Source organism: Calonectris borealis, chromosome 2 (genome assembly GCF_964195595.1).
Source record: "Calonectris borealis chromosome 2, bCalBor7.hap1.2, whole genome shotgun sequence".
NCBI classification, from domain to species: domain Eukaryota; kingdom Metazoa; phylum Chordata; class Aves; order Procellariiformes; family Procellariidae; genus Calonectris; species Calonectris borealis.
Window position 1 is genome coordinate 99480921 of NC_134313.1, and position 27113 is coordinate 99508033.

Consider the following 27113-nt stretch of genomic DNA (forward strand, 5'->3'; position numbering starts at 1 on the left):
CACTGAAGGGGCAGTCACATCCAGTAACAGCCAAGAAGGGAAAGATCTTCCTTCAACTTGCTCCTATTTGCCTTCTACTTAATCGGATAAGTAGAGACGTACTCATTTTCCTCTTATATTAGGCAGGAATCCTCTGTTCAGTGGCCATGGTCTTCCTTTCTCGCTTTTCTCCCTCATCATTACAGACTGCTACTGGTGACTGAGTTGACATTTTCAATCTTATAGCACTTCTTTTCCTGCTCCTGAATAATTTTTTTCTGCATCTGTTTGATATTGGAGAAAGCATTCATCCACCGGCCCTATACTCCTCTAACTGGTAGCTCCAGCTATGCCATTTGATACAGATCACTAATATAATAGTCCTTGAGTTACACAGACTCTTTGCAGAGGGATTTTAGTCTGGCAAATTAGTTATCAAAATAAGGGAAATCTTTGTTAGACAAAACTTGCCTACAGTCAAATTCTCCTGAAATAGTCATTTTCCCCCCAAAGAACCTATACGTGCTATGTCATCATCTGACCTGTTCACCACTGATCCACAAGCATCGCTTTCTGCTCCAGTTCAGCTTGCATCGTTCTGCTGCCTCACAGACGCCCGTCACATATTATCTGGGGTCTGTGCAGGCACTAATCTCTCAAGATACGCAGCTCTACACATGTGCTCGTGAGGAAAAGGGTCTGCTTTCATTAGGAATTGAAGCCTGGGGACAATCTTTTGCTGTGTGTTCAGTGCCGTGCACAGTGGGGGTCAGTCCTTCACTGTGTGGGGCAGGGAACACTTGGGACTGTCACAATCCGAGTACCAAATGATGATTATAAATATGAAAGAAAAGCCTATGGGTTTTTACATCTCCTATACTCAAGAAGATTTGCCATTAGGATCAGTGTAAGTCAGGCACATGTGTAGAGAAAAGGGAAGAGCCCTAAATATTTGTATGGAGATGGGGAGAAAGTGGAATCTTATATTTATTTCTTCTACCATTTCAACCTTTTTGGAAAGGTTGAAACCATTTAATTACAGCAAATCCAAAATGCAAATGTTTCGAAAGCCTTCCCGTCTCTGTGCATATGCTGATAATACATGCTGTGCTCTCATCCCTGTCAGGGATTTAAACAGATTTTTGCTTGGTGCCCAGAAAGCTTTTATACTGTATTAAAGCTCATGCAGGTTCTTTCAGTATGACACTGCTCAGCACTTGAGTCTGTGCACACTACAGATCTTTGTCTTCTCTGTAGCTGCAAATCTGCAAGCAGCCACATTAGCTTTCTTGAAGCAGGGAGAGAACATGAAAGGTTTGCTTAATTTAATTTAGAGAAATCCTCTGGTGTGTTTATGCGACTAGAATAAGAAACAGGCGGATCAAAACACCATCGCTTTCTGCTCTCTTCCCTCTGCTCTCTTCTCAAAAGAAGGGAAAAAGGCACCTTCCCTTTGAGCCATTCTCTCAAGCAGCAACAAGCAGAGCAGAAAACCTCCCTTCCCAACACTGACAGTCTCGTGCAAAGGCGTGCTCTGACTGCAGGTGCTGCAGGGGGATTCTCTGGGAACTGACCCCTTCTCCTGGCCTGGGGTTAGGGTCTAATCCTGTCAACTTTTGGACACGACTCTAAGAAAGGATCAACCGTTACCGCTTATCATTCTATCAGTGTGTTTTGCCATTTCACACATCTTTGAAAATCACACCACAGCAAACAGCAAGAACTTATTAATTACATAAAAGCAGGAAAGTGCCGTCAGCTTGTTTCGGCAAGAAAGTGCCATATATTTGTCTGTGGTGACAAACAACAGAGTCGAATACATCTCACTGTATGAAAGGATACACACCCCTTCCACATGCATCAAGAAATCTAGTCTACGATGCTACAATCCTCAATCAGGCAACTGCTGAGTATTGATTGCTTCAGTTCTTAGGTAACACGAAGAAGAAAAATAATTTAAGTACACGTTATTCTTTTTGAGGGCTCTGCACAGCCTTCACCCCTTCGCTTCTCTCTGCTTGGCTGTGCTTCAAAATGAGAGACAGAGTGGTGCCAGCCAGGTGGTAAGTGACATGATGTGGGATTTCTCTGATGTGGCACAGAATAGGGGAGGGTCATGCTCCCGGCCAGCCCAAGTCCAAAGCTGAAGTTGGGCAACGCATCTCCTAGCAAAGCTCACAGGAGTGCAGGTTGACTCTGAAGTCCACCCACAGCTGCCGTGCAGGGCTTCAGCCTCAGACCCGTTCCATCACCCGCTGCTCCAGGCACAGATGGCCAGCAATGCAAACAACCTGCATTAACAGGCACCGTGCCGCGGTGCCAGTGAGGCAGCTGTGCCCACAGGCGTGGGGCCACAAGGTGGCAACCCTATTAGACCCAACAGGTCTGCTTCCCCGAACCCCTCTATCTTCTCCCTCCAGCAGGAAAACGGGAAAAAAACAAATAATGGTGGAGCTGGAAGATGTCCGTCCATGAGATAGACCCAATCCCTAGGCCAGTGACGTACGTATAACTTGCTCTAGCAGTCCTTAAGAATGTGAAAGGACACGAGTTTGAGCAAAATCACACAAGAGAATTTGACTTCTATGTTTGGTTGCTAAAGACTGAAAGATGGCAACATCTGACAACTGCTTGGTTCCTCTTTAAAATGAACCAAAGTTTCCAGAGCAGGTCCGCGTCACAAAACCACTACTAACACTAGTGTCTTCTTGCTTCTCAGTGTCTCGCAAGGAAGGTTAAGGGCTAAATGGTCCATCTTGACTATTTTTTATCTCCCAAGGTGTATATAACCCCCAAGTCAAACCTCAACAACTTAGATACCAATCTGCATTTATTTTAAGAAGGTTATTTAAGAACACTGATCTCTGAAGAAGTACATGTCTAACCAACTCTCTAGAAGCAGCTGAGGAAATAGACAATAATTGTCTGTACTATCATTGGTGCTACCATTTGTTTGAGTGAAGATTCCTCTAGCACCTTATACTGGGAAGTCAAATTGTAACCATGATCTAATGGCTTGTCACCCACCTCACAGGAATTATTTTTGTAAGGAAGTCATGTGATTTATTTGCAAACCTCAGCCTTCATTTTAGAAAAAGGAAGCCCTTCTGATGTGGAGATAATTTTGAAAGCCAAACAGCCCAGAAGTGAGTGGCAAGTAGATACAGGCAAGGTTAGTAGCATTTCATTTTTTTTCCCATGTAAATGCGGGGAAAGAGAAAGGAACTAGAGTAAGAATTTAACTCCCGATTTTGAAATGCCTGGCGTTTGCAGCTCTTCATTTTACAGAAGGCTCTAGCTCCTTGGCTACCAGCAGCCCAGGTTACTTTGTCCCTGTAACGTCCCTGTGCTGCCCAGCCTAACAACGAGCAGAACTCCTGGGCCCACAGCGCAGGGAGGGTACAGTGGCTGTAACCGGCACAGGCTTCATCAATTCTGAAACCTGCAATGTCAGCTTTTTACCCATCTGCTCTGATTATTTCAAATAAGGACAGAAGCATTTTCACAGAAAAAAAAAAAAATTAAAAAAGAGTGTCTGTCATTGAACTGGGACAAGACTAGCCCTCTATCTATTTGGCTCAGGCCATGAGACCCCAGTACAGTATTTTCTCCTCCTCCTATTCACAAGAAAATCAAAAAGGGCTCTATTTGGACTCTGGGCATATAATCAAAACCTTCACTGGCACCAGAAAGATTCATTAGTTAGCAGTCGCCACCTATTGCTCTTGGTCAGGAAGGGGGTGAGAGAAAGGGGAAAATAAGGTTTTGGTGGACTAAGCTAAATTAGTCAGCAGAAAAATACTTTTCTAAAGCTAAAGAGGAACTGACAACATTCAAGGAACAGTCTGAGAGTTTCAGCAAATACAGGAGTGGTGGAAGAGCATGCTTACCAGGTTATTTCAAATGGATGATTTTAAACATTTACATCAGATTATAGTATTTTCTTCAAATTAGGTTTTTTTTTTTTAAAAGAAGCTAATATAAAATTACATGCCAAATGGTGACAATCCACATTATCATTAATAGGGTTACAATAAATAAATACGGGCAAAGTTTTCTTCTCAGATTTTGACCCTTGCAACTGTTGTTATTGTTGCTTTTGGATCCTATGCAGAATCAGGGGGCAAATCATCTCTGGCACTCAGTTCTGTTCACGGGCTGTAAGACATGTTGCAATGATACGTACTGTATTATTAGTACACATATTATTAGTTGTAATCAGATCACGGTTTCCATCCTAATGCAGTTTGACATGTTTTGCAAATACAAAATAGTATCATCTAACACATGAATGAGGAGTATCTCATTCACATTTTTCCAGCATTGTAACACTGAAAAATTAAGCTGAGATATTTAGCTACTTTTATAAATAAGATATAAAGCTACTTTTATAAATGTGCCCAAGTCAACAAACAAAAAGTAGCAAGTTTAGTTAAAAGGCTATACTTTGCTGCACATCAGTCACTTTGGCCATACTGACGAAAGATCTTTCCTTAGGATTATATCAAAAAAACATAGTCAAAACAAATGGCTTAAATCAAAAGGTTCCCTACAGCTAAATTGATGTTTGATAGAAACTGAGTATCAGTAGAACTGTGTATTTTGCACATTCCCATACTAGGCAGAGATCTGTTTGCGATACTAATCGTGTTAGCAGACGTACTACTGCAACCCCACTGGATAGTCAGAAATTGTCTTTCCATTTCTGTGAATTCCGATGTATACCTGTATGCAAAAAACATACAGAATAATTTTTTCCCTCAGTAATGACTTCAGAAATCCTCACAGCTATTGGAACCATTTTCTTTTATCTCTTTCTTTCAAATTTGCAAAAGATACAACATTTGGAGGTTGTAATTGAGCCAGGACCTCAAAAAATCTTCTCCGTTATCTACACTGACTCATGACAATACTTGAAGACTCTAAACAAAAACAGGAATTGGTAATAAAAATCTTTCCCTTCCAAATTCATCTCTTCCCAAGAAACCCAGAAGAAAATATAAGTGACCTGAGCTGTAACTGCGCTGAACTGTTGTCTCCAGGGGAGACCCACAGAGCTAAAAGCAGATGTCACTATTTTTGCCCTTTCAGAACTGTCTTCGTGATAGCCTCACAGTCATGGTCCCTTTTGTATGAAGCTGGAACAAACCAGTTCAGTAGTATTCCGTATTTCTAGCATGCGTGTACTAAGGAGAGACACACAGCACTGAGAATGTCCCTCGGAAATTGTATGCAAATACAAAATTCGAAGGCAGATACAGCCACTGTTCATTTATTTTAAGTTTTGATAGCTGGGGTGGCTCTTCAGTCTCTCAGAGGTACAGCAATCGTACAGTCAGTTTAGCCTGCCCCGTGCACAATAAGCCATAAACCTTTGGCACGATAAATCATGATTTTCCAATCTGCTCTTCAATCGATGCAATATTACTTGGTGAGCAGTACCCCCTCTTAATTACAACTCCGCAAATGGCTCCTTCCCCGCTCAGCTGCAGATGATGACTATGAGGATACTTTGGCCCCCGGCTTTTAGCAGCAGGCAATGCCCCGGCCCCCAGGCACCGTTTCCAAACACTCGTCTCAACAGAAAGTGCTTCTTCCCTTTGGCCATCTCGCCACAACGCTGCCGTAAGGCCTAGAGGGATATCGTGCTCATGAACACGAAGCTCACCTGGCTGTAGGAGCAGGGACTGGCAACCTGGGCGTTGGGAGGACCCAGGCGAAGCCCAAAGTCCTGCTCCCCGCCTCCGGGGCTCCCAAGGGAACACAAGGCGGCCACGGGGAGTTTCTGGAGTCACTCCAGGTGAGCAAGCAGCAGCAGGGGGTGCAACAGAGGGAAGGGGGAAGGTGACTGAGGGAATGGAGGAGGGGAGAGGAGAACGCCACAAGGCAGAAAGGAGGACGCTGGAAGGGGCTGGTGCAAACAGCCCAGAGGCGCTCCCGCCACTCCAGGAGCTGCACAGCACGCCCTAATGGTACCAGCTACATCCCCAGTCCTCGGAGGCTCATCCTAAAAGGCTCTCCTTCAGTCCAATATACGTGTGAGTCCTGCTAGCATCTTTTCTGCAGAAAAAAATAACAACGGAGGAGAAAGAAGTAGGTTTCAGAGAAAATACCCTTCTGTACCCAGAGACTGGACCACAGGAAGGGATGATGAAGAAGCAGCTTCTACAGTAAAATGGTGATACGTATGTAAGTTAAGCTATTGCCCAATACGTACATCAGGATACAGAAACGTAATACTGGGACAGGTTATTCTATGGGGCTAATATTCTTTTCTGATGTCTTAGATGTGGAGATGTATGAATCACATTAATGATGAAAAGTTTTTGAATCCCTCAGAAAATGGTCTAAATAAATATGGATACATACATTTCTAGCAGGAGGAGTGGAAAACCTGATAGAAGGCTCCTCTGCCCTGGGAAACGAAGAGCCATTTCTGGGCCATCCCATAAAAACAATCACTCAGGTGATTCGAAAACCTTTTCCCACAGAGGAAGGATTTTTCATTAGTATATAGAGGTGTTTCCGCTATTATTAGATGATTCTGCTGTTGATATTGCGATACAGTAATAATTATAGTAACAATAAGAACAATGGTTGTATTTATCATATTCAGTGCACGATCTGTCACTCAGTTCCTTGAGTGGCATGAAAAACGCATTTATTTCAATCAATACATCTGCCAGGGGAAAATTGATGGCAAGACAATGTTTCTTTGAGGAAACCTTATTTAACAAAACTTTTGACAAGGAGATAAATCTGGATGATGAATACCTAACAGGATTGGCGTTAGTCACAGCTCTAACATTGGCCAAGGCAATCTTTGTTAATCACAGATATGTATAGCTGTTGCAAAAAATCAAGTTACTATAGCATAATGAGTCATAGCTCACGAACTGATTCACGTTAACAGGGCATGTGTGTGTTCCTAGTCTGCTGTAAGTGTGAAGGAAAATAACAGCGACTGGAGGAACATATTTCCCTTCGCAACTGAAACAGACGGCGAATGCACACAGGGAGTAATACACCGCCCTGCTGACAAGCAACAGCTCATTTGGCCACAGCAAATCAATGGCTTATACAGATTTTACAAACCTCCATCTCTTCTTCTGCATCAAAATATTATGAAGTAAAAGAACACATGCACTGTTACATTTTATAGTCAACTGGGATCAGACGCACTTCACAAATATTAGATGAAAAATTCTGTACAGTAAACACGCACATGCCCAAACTGTACACATCACCACCAAGGTGAGGGTCTTAGTTCACGCACCTACTTTTGGCATCACACTGTGATGCCAGTTTTTAGGCTGGTTTATCCTCACTGATGTAACCTCTTTTCCACACAACTGCTTTGAAAACATAAACTTAAACATTCAAAAAAAGCTGTTTGTGACTGTCTCCGCCTTAGCTGCCCTGTAACCATAGGCTAAACCAAAGTTCACTCAAGTGACTACCTGCACGATGAAAAGAAACCCTGCAAAGACACCCTGCTGCTAGTGACATACAAGTGGCATCTCCATCGACAGTTTAGGTGTCACCCAGCTAACGAGACACGTGCAGCTCACGCAAACAGTATGAGAACTGCAAGCAGTCTCAATGAGAAAAGGTTAATATGAGCTGTTGAGCTTACAGAAATTATTACAGCTGGGTTAGTGGACAGGGAACTGGTTTGTCTTGAAATAAAAAAAGAGATGCTGGGTTCTTTGTACATAGCTGCTGAGGTGTGGTGCCTAGGCTGGGAAAATACCCCTGCTGACTGCAAGAGATTATAACGATGCCTGCAGGTAAATAAGTGCCATCTAAGCAGAACCAGGACGGTTCATCAGAATGAGAGAAGATTGTAATGATGATATCAATCTTCATTATGTATTAATATTGGCGCTAACTTTTATTTGCATGGAGGTGGTCATTAGGGCTACTGTTGCTGTAGGTATAAATGCTGCTGTAGCAGTATGCAAGGCACTTTGAAATAGATGCAGTCCTTTTGTGCTTGACGTTGGACTCAGGGTTGCTTCATAAAGTTTTAGGTAGTCCTGCAAGGAGCAGGGAGTTGGACTCGATGATCCTTATGGGTCCCTTCCAACTTGAGATATTCTATGATTCTATGATATATGACCTCTTCTGCAAAGACCATATGTATCCATATGATTTTGATAATGTGCTGACTTGAAGGTAACCTTTCTAATAAGTCCATATTAATTTTTGATTGCATATTCTGTTAGTTTGGCTAGTTATGGCCTTTGATTTGGGAGTATAAAGCATCTGCATCACTGAATCCATAGGCAATGTGCTTGAGAGCAAGAAAAGCAACTAAGTCTTGTGTTATTATGTATGCCAACACACTCTGCAAGGCAAAGCAAAATTCTCTAGCCCTTTCCTAACATGGTCTAGAGTTTGATGCTTGGTTTATAGCCCATCTGGCATGTCATTCTGATCACTCCTCTGCAGGCACTTATGCAAATAACAACACTGGAGACTGAAATAAATGAGGCGCTTAGTATATTTTTAACTATATAAAAAACTTTAACTGCTGGGAAATGGAGAGAAGGTGCAAATACACCCTGAAAAACCAGCTACTTGCACAGCACAAGGAAACGCTTCAGGGGTCCCAGCTTGAGATTATCTGTTCAGGCATCCGAAACATGCTCAGACTTATATTCTCTGAGCCCTACTTGGATGCTTTCCACGCTCTCATATGCGCTTGGGGAAGAGTACATGGGACAAACCAGGCTAGCTTTCCCAAATTTCTGTTCAATTTTTATATCTGCACATCCCCATCAAAACTGTAGGATCACATCCCTGCTGAGTACTTCCCCGTGTAAGAAAAAAATCAAAAGACTCCCACTATGTACTCAGATAAACTGAGAAAAGAAAACCATTCATGAGCAAACACTCATTAATTTCAATGGGATTTTAATTGTCTTAGGACTAAATTAAAAAATCAGTGAAAATCTCTGTATTTGGTCCTTTATTTGTTCCAATTACTCTCAATCCCTCTATTCAACTTCTAGAGCAAAATGCGCACCATCAGTCCAGTATATTATAATACCTTTCTTTTCCACAGTAATGAAATCACAGGGCAATCACAGCCTATGGTTGATCTCTATTCTCCTGAGGCATTATTATCTGTATTTAAATATGTTTCTTTTTGTGTTAGCTGACAACAACTAAATGCCCAGCTGTTGTAAAGGCTTTGGGAGGATTAGGAAATCAGGCAGTTCAATTTTCTTTCAGCTTGCCTTTCCATCACAGAATTGTTTATGCTTACTGAGTCAGATAAATTTATGGCTAATAATTAGAGTTAATTTTCTTTATGTTTCTCTTGCCTACCCTTTCTACTCCCATTAAAACTAGCAAGTTGTAATCGGGTACTAAATAAAAAACTGACAAAAGATAAACATCAGACTAATGCCAGTGAGTAATTAATGCAGCCATTATTTTGGCAGATCTGTACAGGATTCATGAAGCTTTATGAACATTGAAAAATTACATCTCAACAGCCAAGTGACAGGGAAAGTGACAGGAAATGCAAGTCTTAAAAAAACAAAAACAACCCTACAAGTTGCAGTGTCAGATCCCTATCTGTATCTCACATGGCATCATCGTGCAGGGCAGCAAACCCTGTACTCTCCATGCACTTTCTATTTCAGGATTGTTTTTCTTCAGTAAACATTCAGCGATACTATCTGTTTGTGCGAGATGCACTGCAGTTTCTAGTATGATCCTTTCTATGTGATGATTATATGAAGCATCAGCTTTGCTACCCACTTCAACCCAGACTCCGCTCCAAACATTTTTCCTAACCTTATTTCTCTGCAATATTTTCAGCTGGAGTATTTCTACTTCTTCTCCTGCCCAGTGAAGTTTGAAGGATCTCTGGGCGGAAGGAAATGTGTGTCAGCCCTGCAGTGCTGGATGAATGGAGCATGCATTTGACCTAATTTTCTGATTCGAGTGGTTAAAATAAATTCTAAAATCATTACTCACCCTCCAAATACTGTACTGACTACGGACACCAAAGCACCCAACTATGGACTGGGATGCACTAACGTAACTGGACGCATTTGAAAACTGCACACACCCCCCCCCAATTTTGACTGTAGTATATAAGCACATACAGACAGACGCACACACATGCAGAGAAAGGAACGTGAAAGAGAGTCCCTTTCGCACACATAAATACAAGTACATGTCAGGTGGAGGTGAGCAGTGTCATTCCTTTCATTTGGTTGCGAGTGTATGCACGCTCTATGTGCCCCTGTGTGCATCTGCACGTACTGGCTCGCACCGTAAATCATGTCTTCTCTTTCAAATATACAGCTGCAGAAATTGGAAATGTCAACTTATAATTATTGGGCAAACCCTACTAGAGCCCATAAGGCTGTGCCTAGCAGTGGAATCAGATTTTCCAGAGCGATGTGAAGTTATGCAGGGATGGACAAACACCAGGTTGCACAATGTGCCTTGGGGAGGAGAACGTTCTCTCAGTGGTTTCATACTTGTGTCAGCAGGTCCCCTCTCTGCTCGCTGAGTGGCACCAGCAGCAAGACTGGAGAGGCTGGCATGACTGCTCCACTCTCAAGGAAGGCCACAGCAGAAAGGAAGAGAAAAGTCAGGAAGCAAAAGGTGTCAAGATGAAACAGGTCAGCTGGACCAACCTCCCAACTTCATCCAAGGGGCTCAAGGATGCCTTTTCTATCTGCTCGTTTCTGGTGTGCCATTTCACCAGGATCTGGGAGACTACAAAAGCATATACACAACAGTCGGCCTGCAGGACAGTATTTTTCCACCTGCCTAGGTCATCAAAGTTTGCCTAAGACTACTTACGGATGAGACCATGGCTTGATTCTTCATGGCTTCTCATTTCCGCTTCACAGCCTAAGTCATCTGCTCAGACCAGTGGTGGTTTTTACGTCTTGCCAAGAACAGCAAGGATCAGGACTACAGAACACACAGGTGAAGAAAATAAGCTAGCTTGCCCCACGTAAGAAAATCAAGCCAGTTTAATTAAAATGCTGATTGTAATGAAATCCCTTTGCTGGGATGCTGTCAACCCAAAATACGTTCTCATAGCAGACCCCCACCTCTCCGAGTGGATGTTGAGTAGCACAGCTCTATCCTAGCCATTACTGGGTCTGGTTCCTTCAGTCCAGCCTCGCTCCCATTTTGAAGTTAATGAGAATTTTGATAATGGAGTTTTCCAAGGAAGTTGGCATCAGGCCTTAGCAAGCTTCAGGTCAAATTTACCTCAGCTGTAATCCCATTAATTAAAGTAGTCACACTGGCCATTGGTCTGGCTCTTCCAGCCACACGGTCAATGGAACAACAGTGAATAGATGACAAGCAAACTGTGGTTGAAACTAACTGCACTTCAGTTAACTTCTCATCCAATGCTACTTCATAATTCTCAGGTTCTTTGAGAAACTTCTAAATAAATTATAAAGCCCCCCCCCCCGCCAAAGGCAGTAGCCTTAGAATTGGTGTACTTCCTTGAGTAGTATTTTATTGCTGTCACCAAAAGCTAAGTGCTGCTAAAGAGGAGCCATAAACCCATTCTGAAAAGCAGCAGCGAGAATGGATCAAAGTGAATCAGCAATTCTAACTATGTGAGACGCTGACATCGTGCTTCCCTGGCTCCAACCCTGGGTCCATAAGAAAGATGGATGCTTGATTAATTACTCCCCAGACTGCAGAGCTTACACAAGAGCCAAGGACTCAGCGGCAGCCCAACCAGCTGACTCAGATAGCAATAACTCATCGGGTGCAATCTGCCCAGATGCCATATTGCCCTGTCTGCATTCAATCCGCAGACTAATCCTCCCAAAAGGGGTCCTTGGAAAATGCCATTCACGCTCACGCTGGCTAAGCATGCACTGGACAAGACACAGCTATGCTACAGTAGCAGCTGAAGCCATATTTCACTATGCTTTTCCACGGCTTGCTCTAATGGAGACTGGGAACTCATCCCCACCACTGAAAATCTGCCAGAAAACACGTCAACACTGGAACATTTCCCCATTATGTTCAGTAGGCTCGATCTAGTCAGTTATGGTAGCCCAACTTGACGTGTTCTTCATCAACCTCAATGCCTGGTTTTGATGCATTTGTATTGTAATCCCAGGACCCTCTTGTGCTAGACGCTCCACAAGCACACAATGGAAAACGAGCCCCTATTCACAACGGGCTTTGTTTTACCATGTACGTGCTGGATACCTGGACCAGAAAGATGGGTCAAAGTGGGTAGTTCCTCTCGCTGTGCCATCTTCAGACAGACCTTCTGCTACAGGAGAAGTGCAGCCCATGTTGCCATACCTTATGCTGCTCTGAGCTCACTGCAAGGCTATGTTCAGACCTCATCCCTCTGAAGCCCCAGGAGAACTTGAAGTAATATTCCAGGGGTAGAAACTTAAAGGGGATAGCTCTCCTGCACTTGACCTGTGCTGCGGTGAGTGAAAGAAATGTAATTTTTATCCACCTACACTGTTGTAGGTACATACCTGATTCAGAGAAGAATAAAATACCTGTAAAGTAGGTCAGTAATTCTTAGAAAGCACTTGCACTTACATTTCCTTTCAGAAGCTGCGTAACACACTGATCTCCAAGGAAAAGGAGGGCAGAAAGGACGAGGTATTTTCAAGTGAGTAAGAATCGCTTTATTTCTGAACAACAGTATGCAGCTAGAAGCCTAAAGCCCTTTAACTACTGCATTTTTCAGTCACACATTTGGCTCAAATTCCTATGCAAAACCGCCCTAGAAAGATTTTTTCAACCTAATAACACTGTTTTCCCCAAATACATGCTATTTTCTACCTGTAGCCCCTACAGAAGAAGAATGAGCAAGAACTCACGAGGAGAAATCTGACAATGGGCACAGACAGTTTTCACTGTAAATCCTATTGAGATGCTAACTCTGATTGATCTTCTCACAGAGCACCTCTCCACTCAAACACGGCAACTCAGGAAGCCCAGGGTTGGGATGCTAGAAAGAAGCTTAGGCTAATTAATTGCATTTCTTTTTCTGACTGCAGTGTTTTTCTGCCCTGCTGGATACTCAGGGGCCAGCACCAGTTCCTCTGATTAACAGTACCTCATCACGAAATCAAAAGAAAAGCTGCAGGCTAAAGAAAACTGGGTTTTTGTTAGCACGGATTTGCTCTTGGCAAATAATTATAATTGCCAATGTTAAAAGGAGATTGTGAATTAACTACAGCAGACATAAAAAATAAATTTGGAAAAAAGCTTTCAATAATTACAGTGCATATGTCAAATGGAAATTACTCCAATTTGCATAGCTCTGCAGTCACATTGTACAATATCTCAAGTAGCTTCATAACAACAAGCTTGTATCTTTAAAAGCATTTAATATAGCCCAGGGTTTTAATAACCCAAAAGACTTAACTTCAGTAAGTACAGACGGAAAGCTAGCCTGGGATTCTTCATTTTTTTGGGCCATGTCTACACACAGTTCATTATTATTTCATAATGATGCATTAAAAAACATACCATCCCCACCCCCAAGCAACACATGGTTTTACTGATAAAAAGTACTTTATAGTGGTTTGGCTCATTTCTATAGGTCATCTTTATTCCAGTATAACCAGCCACATTAGAAGCCACACAACTGCAACTCTGTATGTAAAGCATCATGTCCCACATCTTACACTGGGACTAATTTCCATGCAGGTCAGACAGACGGTTCCTTGGGAGGTCTGCATGATTTGCGACGTGCTTCAGTCTGGATGAAGTTTCCGGTTAGAAACCCGAATGTGACTGCGTGTGGGTGGATTTAGACAAGAGCTTTGACTGCACTCCAGCTGAGGATCACAAGCTCGTGGGCCATCAGAGAGGACCCCTCTTAGCCAGTCACACAAGGGTGCCACTCGGGCCTTGTGTGTCAAGGGCTGATTCCAAATTCATATGCTTGTTGCTGCTTAGGAATGGGGGACATTTATAAAACCACCCTCTTATTTTCCCTTTCATTTATGACTCCAGCCTATTTCAACTTGAACTGGAAATCTCCATATGCCAAACAGAAGGCTCCCTAGCACACGTCGGAGCTGAGCTTTTTGACCCTTCAGTGTCATCACCTACCTCCACCTTAACTGCGAGTTTGTACCTGCACCTGCCACAGAAGAAATTGGGAGTCAGATTATCCCTTTGCAGGAACAAGGATAACCAACAGGTAACCACAGTATTATGCTGCTGAAAGCAGCCACGGGTCAGTTATGGACCACAGTTCACTCATGGATCTCAAAGCACTTGACAAAGCCAAGCAGGTACCATCTTCCCATTGCAAAGACAGAGGAAAGAGGAGGCAAGAAGTTTGATGATTTCTCCCGGTGCAGATATTGTGAAAGTGGCAAAAGCAGCAATCATATCTAACCTCTTCCTCCCCTAGTAACCTTTCTGCACCTGCAGGAATTACGCCATCCTTTCAGCTTTTCCATCCAATTTTGCCATCATTTCCACTTTTCTTTTAAAAAAGCTCTATCTGCACCTAGCAGATTTGTTGGAATATCTCAAGTTTCTGCGTTAAAAGCGATTGCTGTTTAGCTGGAAGAGAAGACCAAACCTCAGCGGTTGGAGTGTTGGTCTAACTGCCTAAGGGCAGAGATTTCCCAGAGATTTTGTGCGTAGCAAAGCCGCCAGGCTCTTGTTCTCCTGCCTTCATACACTTGACTGCGGATGCCGTGCAGGCAGGGGGAAATACCAGCTTTAGGCTAGATTCATCCCCGGCTATTTTCCTGTACACCAGCCTGTAGAGAGAAGCGGGGAAGGTGCCGAGACAAAACCTCCCTAAAAATATGGCAGAAACACCACCCGGCCGTGGTCATACCCATCAGCAGCAACAGGCCCGCGTGGAGAGACACCAGTCAGGCGTACAAGCCCTCCGGAGGGCACTGGGTGCAAGAGATTATTTGCAATGTACCTTTTATTCTTCTGTTTCCAGCTAAGGGTTAGTATTTACCCCACCTAACTAGAAACGAACAGAGTGCCGAACGCGGGAGAGGCAGATCTCTCCGCAGGCAACTCGCTGCCGGCAGAAGCTCACCCCCGTGACTCAGTGCACCAAGAGGGAGATGCCAAAACAAGTATTTGTGGTTTCTCATGAGGTAAACCTGGTCCGAACGCAGCGCTGCAGGGCGCTGCAAGGCGCCGGGCTGCTCAGAGGAACCGCTGCAGTAATGCCTTTCTCCTCCAAGCCCAAATTCGGCTCAGTAATGGCCGACTGCGCGTTGTCACGTCTGCCGAAAGCGTGGTGGCCTGGGTGAAATGACACACTCGCCCTGCCTCCAGATGCCAGTCACGAAGCATCACTGCCATCAAAGCCACTCTTGGCAAGACCAGCGGCTCCCCTGAGGGCCCTCCCAGCAGGGTGGCGGGGGCAAAAGCAGCGCCCAGCAGCCGGCCCCAGGCTCGAGGCACACGCTGGATGCTCACGCTGCCGTACCCTGCACCACATAGGCTGTCCTGACCACGAGCACTTTGGTTTCCCAGGTTTATCAGCCTACGAGCGAACGTTTTACAAATAGTAGCATGCACTGAAGGGGTGTTTCTATTGCAGCAGTAAGCATGTCCTACCAAACACTGCATTGCCCCACAAACCTGTGCGTTTCTGTCAGCGATATTACAATAGCTGGCTTTGCCCCCGAGGCAGAAGCCAAGGGAAGCACCCAAACAAGGCAAAGTTAGTTTTCCAGGACATGGACCTGAGCTATTTCACTGAACGCATCCTTACCTTCCAAGGGCACATCAACGCAAAACAGTATGTATGTGTTCCTTCCCTCCCCTCCTTTGAGCAAGTATCTGCACAAAGGTCTCCCATTTTCTTAAAGATGATCTGAGAACGTATGAGCAAGGTCAGATACAGTAGATGGATGATCCTTTGCCACAGGAAAATACAGCCAGCATACCTTTGCACAGCACTATCTGTGTATTGAGTGCTGCTTGCACTGCTACCCTGGAAGAGACATGACGTGGTGGATCTGAAGAGAAAGACTGTCCTGGGGTGACGGTGCTACAGCAGAGGCTGTAGCAAGCTGCTCACATCTCCAGAAGCTCAGAGTACCAGGAGACAACAGGCTGCTTGATTCTTCAGGGATTTCTTACACCTGCTGCAAAAATAGTGCATGCATTTTGTATGCTGCTTGGATATTTAGATTCCTTAAGTGAGTTTTTGTTCACTGCAAATGTGTTTAGTTTCAAAAATGCTTTTTCTAAACTGTGCAGCTTATATTTGTCCTTGAGGCCTCACAGGACATAAAATGTGGCAACACGGCTGGAACAGCCTCTCTGCTGCAAGCTCTGTTTTGCACTACAGCAGCACATTTAACAGAGGAGTTTTCCAATTCTGTAGAATGTTATGACAGCAATGCAAATTTCTTTAGCTTGGACAAGCCTTAACTTTACTGTTATGCTACAGGTGTGGCTTCCCTTTAATAAAACTATTTTTAATGCTACAATACTCGGGGATGAACAAAGCGTACGCCTGTGCTGATGCCAGTGTTTTTACAATACAGCAGGTTTCAGTTGGCTCTGTGACACTGAAAAGAAGCTGGGCTTCACAGAAATTTGGATGGTTCCCTTCTGAGTCACATCCAATTGGGCTATCTTTTGGAAAAAATTTGTGTTGTTTGTTCTCAACAAAACTGGCCCTCTTAAGTCTACAGAAAATATTTTATTCTCCAACTGTATGGTTTGGAGCTTCTGTTGTCATCGTTGGTTTGGCTCATTTAAAATTATCCCTTCCACAGTGAGAATTGACAAAACACAGAAATCTGGTCACCTGGTCACAATATTCTGCTGAGGGGAAGTGATGCCAATTCCAGCCCATCTCTTGCTCTTCTGCTTCTATTTCAGAGAATACTCTAATGCATCCCTTCATTTACAGAAAGCAAACATTCCCAGTGTGTGTGTCCACGGCATTACTGAAGAGTTTTCACTGCCATGCAAATAACCCTCCAAAGCACAAGCAGCAATGAACACATCCAAACAAAATATCAGGCTGCAACATGTCTTCATTCATTCACATCTGGTCCCTAGCTGAGTCAGTTGCCCAGGAAAATTTGGGTGTAGGCAACGAAACATCAATTTCAGAGACAGGAAGAAGGCAAGAAAGAAGCTGGTTCTCTGACTTCGGGCATTATTGTACAAAGCCAGGAAAAAGGTAACAATATGACACAGAATATAGAAAATGAAGAAAGGATCTGTTGGAGGAAAGGAAAAGTTTAATTTAACACAATCTGTAACTTAAGCAGGATTTTTTTCTTTCAAAAAGCCTCCGACAATTTCACTAATCACTGAAAAAAGCTAAAAGGAGGCAAGCAAGACCCGTCATTCACAGCAAGTATCTACCACAGGCTTCGCTCTCCAGAATATCCTTTCCTAGTGACAAGGACAGAGCAGCGCACCTCCAGCTCTCATATGGAAGCAATTACTAGTGTGAAAACAGCCCTTCTTAGGAGGAAACAAATGAACCTCATGCACAGTCTGATTAATGACTACTCCCATGCAGATATGTAAACAGCCACATTGTTGCTACCTTAGCTTAGCAAAATTTTAAAGTTACATGATTTTTATTCCCTTGTTTATGCTGTTCTGCCAAGCACTGGGTTTTTGGAGGGGATCCCATTTAGAGGACAGAGGGTGGCTGCAGAAATAAAGAGTACAGAGCTCTGCTGTCCAGTTCTCACCATCTAACTGTATGAAAACACAGTATCTTTCAGGTCTCTTTTCTACTTGCTAGATGTAACCAGTTTATTCCCTCCAGTCCAAATAGCATCTAAGAATAATGTTACTGCGTTCTGTACAGTGAATATACCAGAAAATGTTGGTGGCTCCTGCATCAAAACATCCCAAATACACTTACAAAAAATCCCTTTTTTATTGACTATGGTTACAGGAAGGATCTCTGCAAGGACTGTGTCCCACTCGCCCCCGGCCAGCTTTATAGAGAGGTGCTCTTGTGCACAGGTGGAGGCACTGCAATCTGTGCTGCCCAGAAGTACGACAGGAAAAGCCTTCTGATCGGGTACCTAATAGGTGGGAACTGAATGCAAGGATGTCGAAACTTCAGAGTGCAAAGCATCCCTTTGATTGTCCAAGAGGGCAGCCATAGGTACCCCCATTGCATACTGTAAGGAGTTTTAATCTCAGCCCTCTCCCCCTCCATCAAGAAAAACCTTTTTACTCAGGTCTGCAAGCAGGTGGGACATTTGGCTGGTGACATTGGTTAGAGTCTCAACTCCACTGTCCCCTGAGCCAGCACAGCAAAGGCATCTGACCACCCTCCAACACCCTTCCCTGAAGTGCCTTGGCAGGACACAAATTCACCCCCAGTTGCCATAACTGCCTGTAAAAGACCTTGGCATAGAGCAGCACGAAGAGCGTGCAGTACGTCCATGTTAAACAAGGGTGATCACGTTAGTGAGTCAGGCACAGGCAGCCTGGCACAGCTTTGCAGCAGGAATGCCTCCACGCAGGTTGACACTCGGGTCTGAGTGCCAGATAACTGTGTCAGCCACAAAACACCGACACAACGCCACAGCCAGTCTGCAAGTGCAGGAGCCCCCCGATGCTGGTTATGAAAGGAAGGAAAGAGGAATACCGTACCCAATTAAAACTGAAATGACTTCGACTGTCTCCCTGAATGACCAGAGATGACTTCCCACTGATTGAGTTCTGCTAAGGCTTCTCAGCCATTAATCTGCAGTCCCTTTAGGGGACTGGATCTGCATTGGAAGCACTTTTTATTTCCCCCAAAGGAATTACGCAATTAAGCCCTGTCTTCAGTGCTGGGCTTTGTCTCCCTATAAAACATTTCAATAGGATCAGGCAGTTTTAGCAAAGAGAGGCTGGGCAGCCCCTATCTAGTCTGTGGCTATTCATTTGTCACAACCAACTACTGTAACTTATCTGACATTTCCACTGAAGCTCACAAGGGACACTACCTCTGCATAACACACTCCAAATGTCCTCAGGGAGAAAATGAGTCCCAGCATCACAGGGGCAGGAGAGCAGGAGGGGCTGGCTTCCCCCTCCTTGGGCAAGACCCTGCTCCAGTTGCCTCATTAGGGCTTAATTTGATTTTCCACACAAAATCACCCACAGCTTCTTCATTTCACTTCACTCGGCAAAAACTGCTTGTCCTCATTTGCCCCTCTCCACTGTCACTCCACAGTGGGATCAAAAGGTAGTGACAACAAGGACAAAATCCGACGCATACAAACGTGAATTTTGGCTGTGCACGGCTTCTGTGCAGTCAGTCGAGGCGGGCTAAAGCCTTTTTCACTCACCGCTTCGGTGCATACAAATGTACATGGGTGTAGAATGGGGACAAAGCTCTTCCCCCGCATTAGCGAGCGGAGCACAGAAAGCCTGCAGCTGTCTCTCTGCCACTCGAATGCCTCTGAAAGGGCCAGCGGAGAAGCGCATGGGCAGGGACCCCCGAGGAACACCTAGGTGTGCCTCGCCCACCACAAGAAGGTGCTTCATCAAACACCGGTTTGTCTTGGAAGCCAGATCCTATCAATGTTTTTATCATGGCATATGATTAGATATCATTGATACAATGCTGGGCTTCTGGGCATGTTTTAACCATGGGAAACCCAGATCTCTTATAATAAATTACTACATTGGGTCATATTTCATGTTGGAGCATTAGAAATAGTGAAGCTGGCCAGCTCCATTGCTGAAGCTGTATTCCACCTCTCTAGTTGCAACTGGAGAGGGGACGCAGCATCTTGAACCTGCGCCTGCATGCACCTACAACTGCAGTGCTTCATCCTAAAAATGGTTTCAACTTACAGGAAAGTGAACTTCACGGTATCTGGTATAACAGGTTCGTTGTTTTTTGGGGGTTGTTTTTTTTGGGGGGGAGGGGTGGTGTTGGGGTGGGGTAGCGTGGTGTTGGTTTTTTGTTGTGGTGTTGGTTTGGGGGGGGGAGGTGTTTGGTTTTGTTTTGTTGGTTTTTTTGGGTTTTTGTGGGTTGTTTTGTTTTGTTTTTTTTTAACTTACCCAATCCTATTGGGAACATTTGGGATAAAATATTTCTGTATCTATTACTGAGTTATATGGCAGATTTTTTAATAAAGTTTCATTCATTCAAGTCCTTAAGGTTTAGCCAGTGAAGATATGAATCGGAGACTAAAGAAACTAACAGAATAGCATAGGAGAGGGGATGAAGCTCCCATTTCTTAACAACTGCACACAACCTGCAAACTAGCTTGATCATGAGAAAACTTCAGAGGTTCAGTTCTCCGTATTTTTTTTCTAAGACAGAGTACAGTGGGACTGGCCACAAAATCATTTGTAGGCTAATTTCATAAGGAAACAAAGCTCATGGGATCACAGTTTGTGTACATTTGTTTGTAGGCCAGTATGTTTGACCATCTGACTCCTGATGACTTTTTCACATGTTCAGTAATTCCACATAGGGGAAAAAAAAAAGTGAAAATCAGGTTTCATTAGTTCTGCTTTTCACAGAACTGTTTGAATCCAGCTCAAGGATATATCAAAACTGCCCAAGACTTAAGCTATGACTGTTCAGTAACGCATGCCTTTACCTTTGCAGGTAAAATGTATTACGAACACAACGTGCCATGATGATAAAGCAGACATCTCAGCACAAAAAAAAAGGGGGGGGGAGGGGGACTGATGTTACACACTCCTCTACAAAATGCAGTTGTTCTCACTGGGAAGGGATTTAGATTCAGATTGCAGAGGTGCCAGTCCACACACAAGGTGCTGAGCAGAGAAGAGATAAGCTATGTAAGCGAGAAACAGAAAACTATGCTAGCACATGGCCTTTCCCTGACCCGTCTTGAAAAACGCAAGAACGCTTAAGAGTATCCCAGCCAGCAAAGAAAAGCTTGTTAGAGGAAGTCAGTAAGCAGTGTCGAGCTGCGGGGAGCTGGACCATCATCTGGATACGATACTCAAGCACTGCTTACAGACGTGGTAGAAAGCCAAGGCTGGTAGGATGAAAAGAAACAATTGGCAACCTCTGTATGCTGGCAAGGGAACCCACACAATCAGCCAATATGAGAGACTGACCCTTGAGTTAAAGAGGAAAAAGTGTCACTAAATATTTAAAGAAGGACTTCAAAAAAGAGTCCTAGTTATATAAAGCAAAATCAATGACATTTAATAGCAATTTCTTTCAGCTTGACCTAAATCCTTTTTCAGAAACTCTTGTCTCCTCATATATCACTGCGTTAAGAATACAATAAACAATAAAACAAAAAATGACAATCAGAAGCCAAATTCTAGGGCTGATTTATGCCGTCACAGGGTCACGGCGGGCCACAGAGGGTTTCAATCTGTGGCCAAACGCCAAAATGCGAGATCCTGTGAGCATTGAGTCAGAGAAACAGTAGGAAATCTCAGGGCTCACTGTTCACATTCACCAGCTCCCCACCCTAGATAAAGAAAGACCCAGCGCTCTTGTAACAAAATACAGTGAAACAGATAAATGTAGTTGCGGTACGGGTACGCTGAGATCAGACCAGGTCGTAGTCTACAACTTTAATGAATAAGGGTGTCCAAGATGTCCCTTAATAATGTACGTTAGCATGTGTCTATGAGTGAGATGGAAAGGGGAATGAGTTAAAAAACATAGGACTTTCTTCAACACACACCAGATTGCCTACTTACCCTGCGTGCCACGGGGTTTTGTTTTGCAATGAGGGGTTCTCTAGAGGAAGATGAAGTGCAAAACATCTAACGGTAAGACACCTGGAGAAGGTCTCAGATATGCTACAGGCAGCTTCAAAACAACCCCAGCTGTGGGAGTGCCATAACATCTGTCAGCCTCTTTAAAGGCAGCTCTTGCAGCACAAGCATAATGTGCACCTACGAGGGAAAACGCTCTTCCCTTCTCATCACGTAGCACGTGGTGGAGATGTGCCACTAGGAATGTACTTCAGAGTAAATGAGAATTGTCACATCTCCCGTTTATGGTGAGGAAGGCAGTACTGCTAAGGGGATCAAGGACAGCACAATGTGCAAACTGCCTGGTGGGAAGTGACATACTTGTATCACAACTGAAAGCCAGAGTTACAGGTTTCTATGGAAAAGCACTTGAAGTCAACTTCATTCCCCAGTTTCCTCAATAAGCGCAGACATAAAGGAGTGAGAAAATGTTTCCAGCAGTTCCTATCACCTGTGAGTCATACCCTGCTGGGGTTAGAGCTGTGCAAATACACAAGTCTGAGTCCTTGGGTGGCTTTTACAACAAACCAGGAAATTTTTAACAAAATAATTTTTGTGATGAAAGTAGAGCAGGATAGGGCAAGTAAAAAACCATTCATCATTCCACACCAGGTCTCACACTAAAAGAAACAGACTGTTTTTCTCCAGATCGGTGAAATTGTTTTCAAACAGTGCCTCAGAGGTATAAGTGAATACAGCATCTGGCTCCGGTGGGTCAGTTTCTGCTAAATCAACATGAATCTGATCTAGAAGGAAAAACCAACTAGTTGTGACTAAGCAGGTCTTATCTGGCACACGAGCCACCACGGACTGCAACTTCCTTGAAGCCTTTCCAGGTTGTCAGGTGGCATGAAGCACATAGCCAAAACCCATCAGGCAATGCTGTAATGCCTTCATGCTACTTTCAGCGGCGGGTTCTAAGCTAAACCACCTGGTGGTATGTCTTCATCGCTACCCCGCTGGGCTGAATGAGACCAAACGCGAAGCCCAAGAGCCTCAGGACTCCCATCACTGTGCAGGACACATCAAGCTCTCAGGGTCCTGCGCGGTGACTTGCTCTCAGCTCACATGGCCAACTCTGACCTGGGAGATGCCCAGCTCCCTGACGGCTGGGCCCAATGGACTTGACCACACTTCCCAAAGACAGAAAGACACCAGTGTCTTTTCCACAAAACCCCAGAAGACGGGGGTGTGAGATCCTCTCACAAGAAGGATTATTACGATCCCAAAAAGGTAGGATGCATGCAGCACTTCTGCCTAACAACCTATTCTATTAACAGACAGTGAGTGCTCCAACCATAAAAGCAGTTGCTACCCTCCTTCTGCCTGGAAGATGACCCAAAGACCAAAAAACCAGCCAGACGTCTTGAGCAAAGCAACCCAACAATGTGCACAGAGCTCCTCAGAGCCTTCCATGCGACCATAGGGAGGATCAGAGAAAAAAAACTATGAGAAATCAAAGGCAATGGTAGCTAGAGTCCATCTACATCTAAATCACCCACCAAAGAATCAAGAGACCATCCCTGTTGTAATTTATCCTCTTGATCCTCAAAGACAGCACTCAAATCAGAGAAGGGAAAGAACTACAGAAGAAAAAAAAAAGGGGGGGAAAAAAAAAGGAAAAAAAAAGAAAAAAAAAAGAGGGAATTCATTTACTCCCAAAACTTGGGTAGAGGCACAGGATTTGTGATCAGACAGCACACATCCAGAAATCAGTGAAATACTTCAACTGTAGGGGAGCAGAAAATGGAGTCAAGATTGCCACAAAAGCTGCTTATGCTTTGACTTTATAAATTTTATAAAGCTAGCTGTTTGAGAAGAGAACAATGGTTCTCTTTTTATTTCCCACTCAAAAGAAGCCACTGTCACTTCATTTGGGTCACCTCTGCCTGCACAGGCGCAGGTTTCCTTCTGCATAACTTAGTTACTTATAAATCTCTAGGCACTTTCATCATTACCAACCACAACATCCTGCAAAACAGCAGATAATCATTAATGATTTGTACAGCCTGTAAAAAGAGGCATAGAGAGACTACAAGCCCTGGATTCATTTCTGCTCCTTTCTGCCATCACGAAGTTAAGCACCTAGTCTAAACTAATAATCTGGGATTTCTCTGGACTCAACAGACAGAAGTGAACACTGCCAGGAGGCTATTTACTTTATCTAATTTAGGCACACATTTGAGGATGGTGCCCGTCTTTCCACCACCTACAAAGAGCCTTAGTAACCAGTTGAGACTAGATACATAACTTTTAGACCAGCTGCCTAAACAGAGATCGTCTAAAATTAATTGAGACAGGCCTCCACTATAAAGGAGGCAGAAAAATCAGTAGCAGGACAGAAAAGTTAATTGCACCTCCCAGATCTCAGGCTAATGGGCAAACTATTGGAAGGACCCTTCCTACACTGCATGATTTCATAACGCTTCATTTGGCATGTTTGTGCCTGGTAACGGAGGACACCTGTAAGAGAAGCACTGTTGCGAGTCACTCACACTGGGGCTGTTTATAAAAACGCAGGTTTTTCACTCAGGCTAAACAGCCTACCAGATGCCTACGTCCCAAAGCACCCAGCGTTAGCGCCGGTCCCTCATGCCCTGTGGGAGTCGCTGCAGGGCTCAGAAGTGTTGGGGTGCTACACACCCGACAGCTCGGATTTGCAGTGCTTCTGTAGGGTGCTGACTTGGACAGCTGAAAGGCAGATGTCTGGCAAGTCTAATAATAAACAGAGATTATTAGTTCAAGCTCAAGCCTAAAAACAGAACTTAGAAATGCTAATCCATGTGAAACAGTAAATTCCCATATCTTTGCCAATGTTTTAACTTGAGTTAGCTAAGCCAAGCTAAAAACACATCTCAGCAGGCACAGAAAGATGCTCACTGTAAGTGGAGGCCATGAAAAAGGCATCTGGTCTGAGCTACCGCATGACTTGCCTCTCTGGCTGGAGACAGTTCAAGAAGAAATCTGAAGGGTGGATCAGGCAGAGAGAGTAACGAGGATTTCATTAATTGGGGAGATGATGTACTGTCAGAGCGAGCTGAAGGCAACAACCGCACTGCAGTCAGGCTCTGCTGTTCTCCTCTGTGACATCCCCGCATCTGACATTATCAATGGGCAGCTGCTGCAGAAATTGAAGCGGTGCTGAAATGACAACTCTATTAAGGGGGCAGATGGTCCTATGAGCAAATGTTTCACCAAGGACTGGGTAGGTATCAACAAACTCATTTCTCAATGACTCAAAAAGGACAGCTGATGTCCCACGAGATGAAATTTCAGAGTCTTACTGTACCGTGTAGCCAGGGGCCAGGAATATTCTTGAATATGACCTGACTTAAAAATATAATGAAGCTGGTCCACACACAAGTCTATCAGTACAGTTATAATCCTTGGTAGCAGCTTTTATGATAGTCATGGTTGAAATGTGCCATTTTGGGAAGGCAGCCAAACTGCTTATACATGGAGTGCAGCTGCACAGTAAAGCCATTGCAGCTTTTTGGATGGATTATCATTCATAATGAAGTGGGAAAAGGCAGAAAAATGAATGAAAGAGGTGCCAAAGTAGACCATATTTATCCTAGAAAATGTGCTGCTCTTCTTAAAACACTGGATTCATAAGACAAAGTTTACTGGGCAAAACGTTGACTGTAATTTACTTCTCCTGTTACCTTGATAGAAAATTTTGAAATTCAAACTAAATATTGATGCATACTGTCACTTCTCCCTACATACAAAGGATTGAGAATGCCAACAAGTAATGCAATGCCTTTCACACATACTGCTTCTTTCTGTTTTCTCCTTGCCAATTAGAAAATCAAACTTGATACACTCAATTATTTATAACTCCCAATAAAAAACATGGATATCCTTGGAGCGTAGGTCAATAGGGTAAAACTTCACAGCTGATCTCCGGCAAGAGCGGTGGTTTCTCAGGCTTTCAAGAAACCGTCTACCAAAACCAGGACACAACTAACCATGTTCAAAGTATGCAAACAACATTCAGAGGATGTAGGGGTTAAAATTCACGCGAAGCTCATCACACAGCAAGAACATGAGATATTCCTTCACTGTTCCAGTAGGCAATGCCAAAAAAGTGATAGTCCTTACCACGTGAAGTCACCCCTTCAGGGTTAACCCGCTGTCCTGGTTTCAGCTGGGATGAAGTTGATTTTCTTCCTATTAACTGGTATAATGTTCTCATACTACATGTAGTATGAGAATAATGTTGATAACACACTGATGTTTTAGTTGTTGCTAAGTAGTGTTTACGCTAGTCAAGGACTTTTCATCTCCCCGTCCCCTGCCAGGTGCGCGGGGGGCTGGGAGGGAGTGTGGCCAGGACGGCTGGCCCAGCTGGCCAATGGGCTATTCCATATCATATGACGTCATGCTCAGCATATAAGGCTGGGCGAAGAAGAAGGAGAGGGGGGACGTTCGGGGTGATGGCGTGTGTCTTCCCAAGTAACCGTTGCACATGATGGAGCCCTGCTTTCCTCGAGGTGGCTGAACACCTGCCTGCCGATGGGAAGCAGTGAATGAATTCCTTGTTTTGCTTTGCTTGCGTGCACAGCTTTTGCTTTACCTGTTAAACTGTCTTTATATCAGCCCACGAGTTTTCTTTTACCCTTCTGATTCTCTCCCCTATCCCACCCGGGGGGAGTGAGCGAGCAGCTGTGTGGGGCTCAGTGGCCGGCTGGGGTTAAACCACAACACCCTCCATCTACAGGGAACAATGGCATGACAAAGCTTGGCAAAAATAATTCTCACAACAAAATGGATGACCAGATTTAAAAATCCTTACCCCTATGGTCAGGTTTAGGGATCTTCAGAGCCATTCCTAATCTTAAACTCCGTAAGTTTCAGTCTAGCTCTATCAATTTTGTACACAAAGGGGAAATTCCTGCAGTCTTTCCATGCAATTAAGCCAACCTTCACTCTGCCTTTTTAAGGCACTGACATTTACATTGGCAAAATACAATAAGGCTTAAAAAAACCCCTTACCTATATATGCACATATGTATGTACACACCTAAGCATCATGGGTTCAGAGGCAACAATGCTGCTTACTACCACGAGTAGTGCCTGCAAATTCATGTGATTGTTCTTGGCAACACTACAGCTGGAAACACTTGCAGGGTTGGGACCATGTGTTAAACGATTTTGTTCACAAAGCGTGAAGTAGTGCTATGTTATTTCGACCCGCCCTATCTCTGTTTTTCTGTAATATGCCATTCATATTTACAGTATGAAATATCAAATATATTACAAACTGCTGTTATTATTTTAGTGTTTTACAAATGTATTTTCATCTCTGTGCCCAGTGAATACTCGAACTGGCAGCTGCGATGGTTCTCCTGCGCGGTAAATTCTGCAGGGCTTTGGTTCCATCTTCAAGTTCAAACTCCACGAAGCCTACAGGT

The 27113-nt window shown here is 44.0% G+C and overlaps 1 protein-coding gene across 2 annotated transcripts in view; it reads right to left on the reverse strand.

Annotated features, from left to right (window-relative positions):
• The window catches only part of GFOD1 (Gfo/Idh/MocA-like oxidoreductase domain containing 1), a 77561-nt gene that overhangs the window by 9262 nt on the left and 41186 nt on the right, over positions 1–27113 (reverse strand). The window contains exon 1 of one of the 2 annotated variants that reach the window (XM_075142708.1): positions 15900–15918. The exons of the other annotated variant lie outside the window; for it this stretch is intronic. The gene's annotated coding sequence lies outside the window, so the exon portion shown is untranslated. Of the gene's footprint in view, positions 1–15899; positions 15919–27113 lie in introns of those variants that run through there. 2 annotated transcript variants of the gene reach the window in all.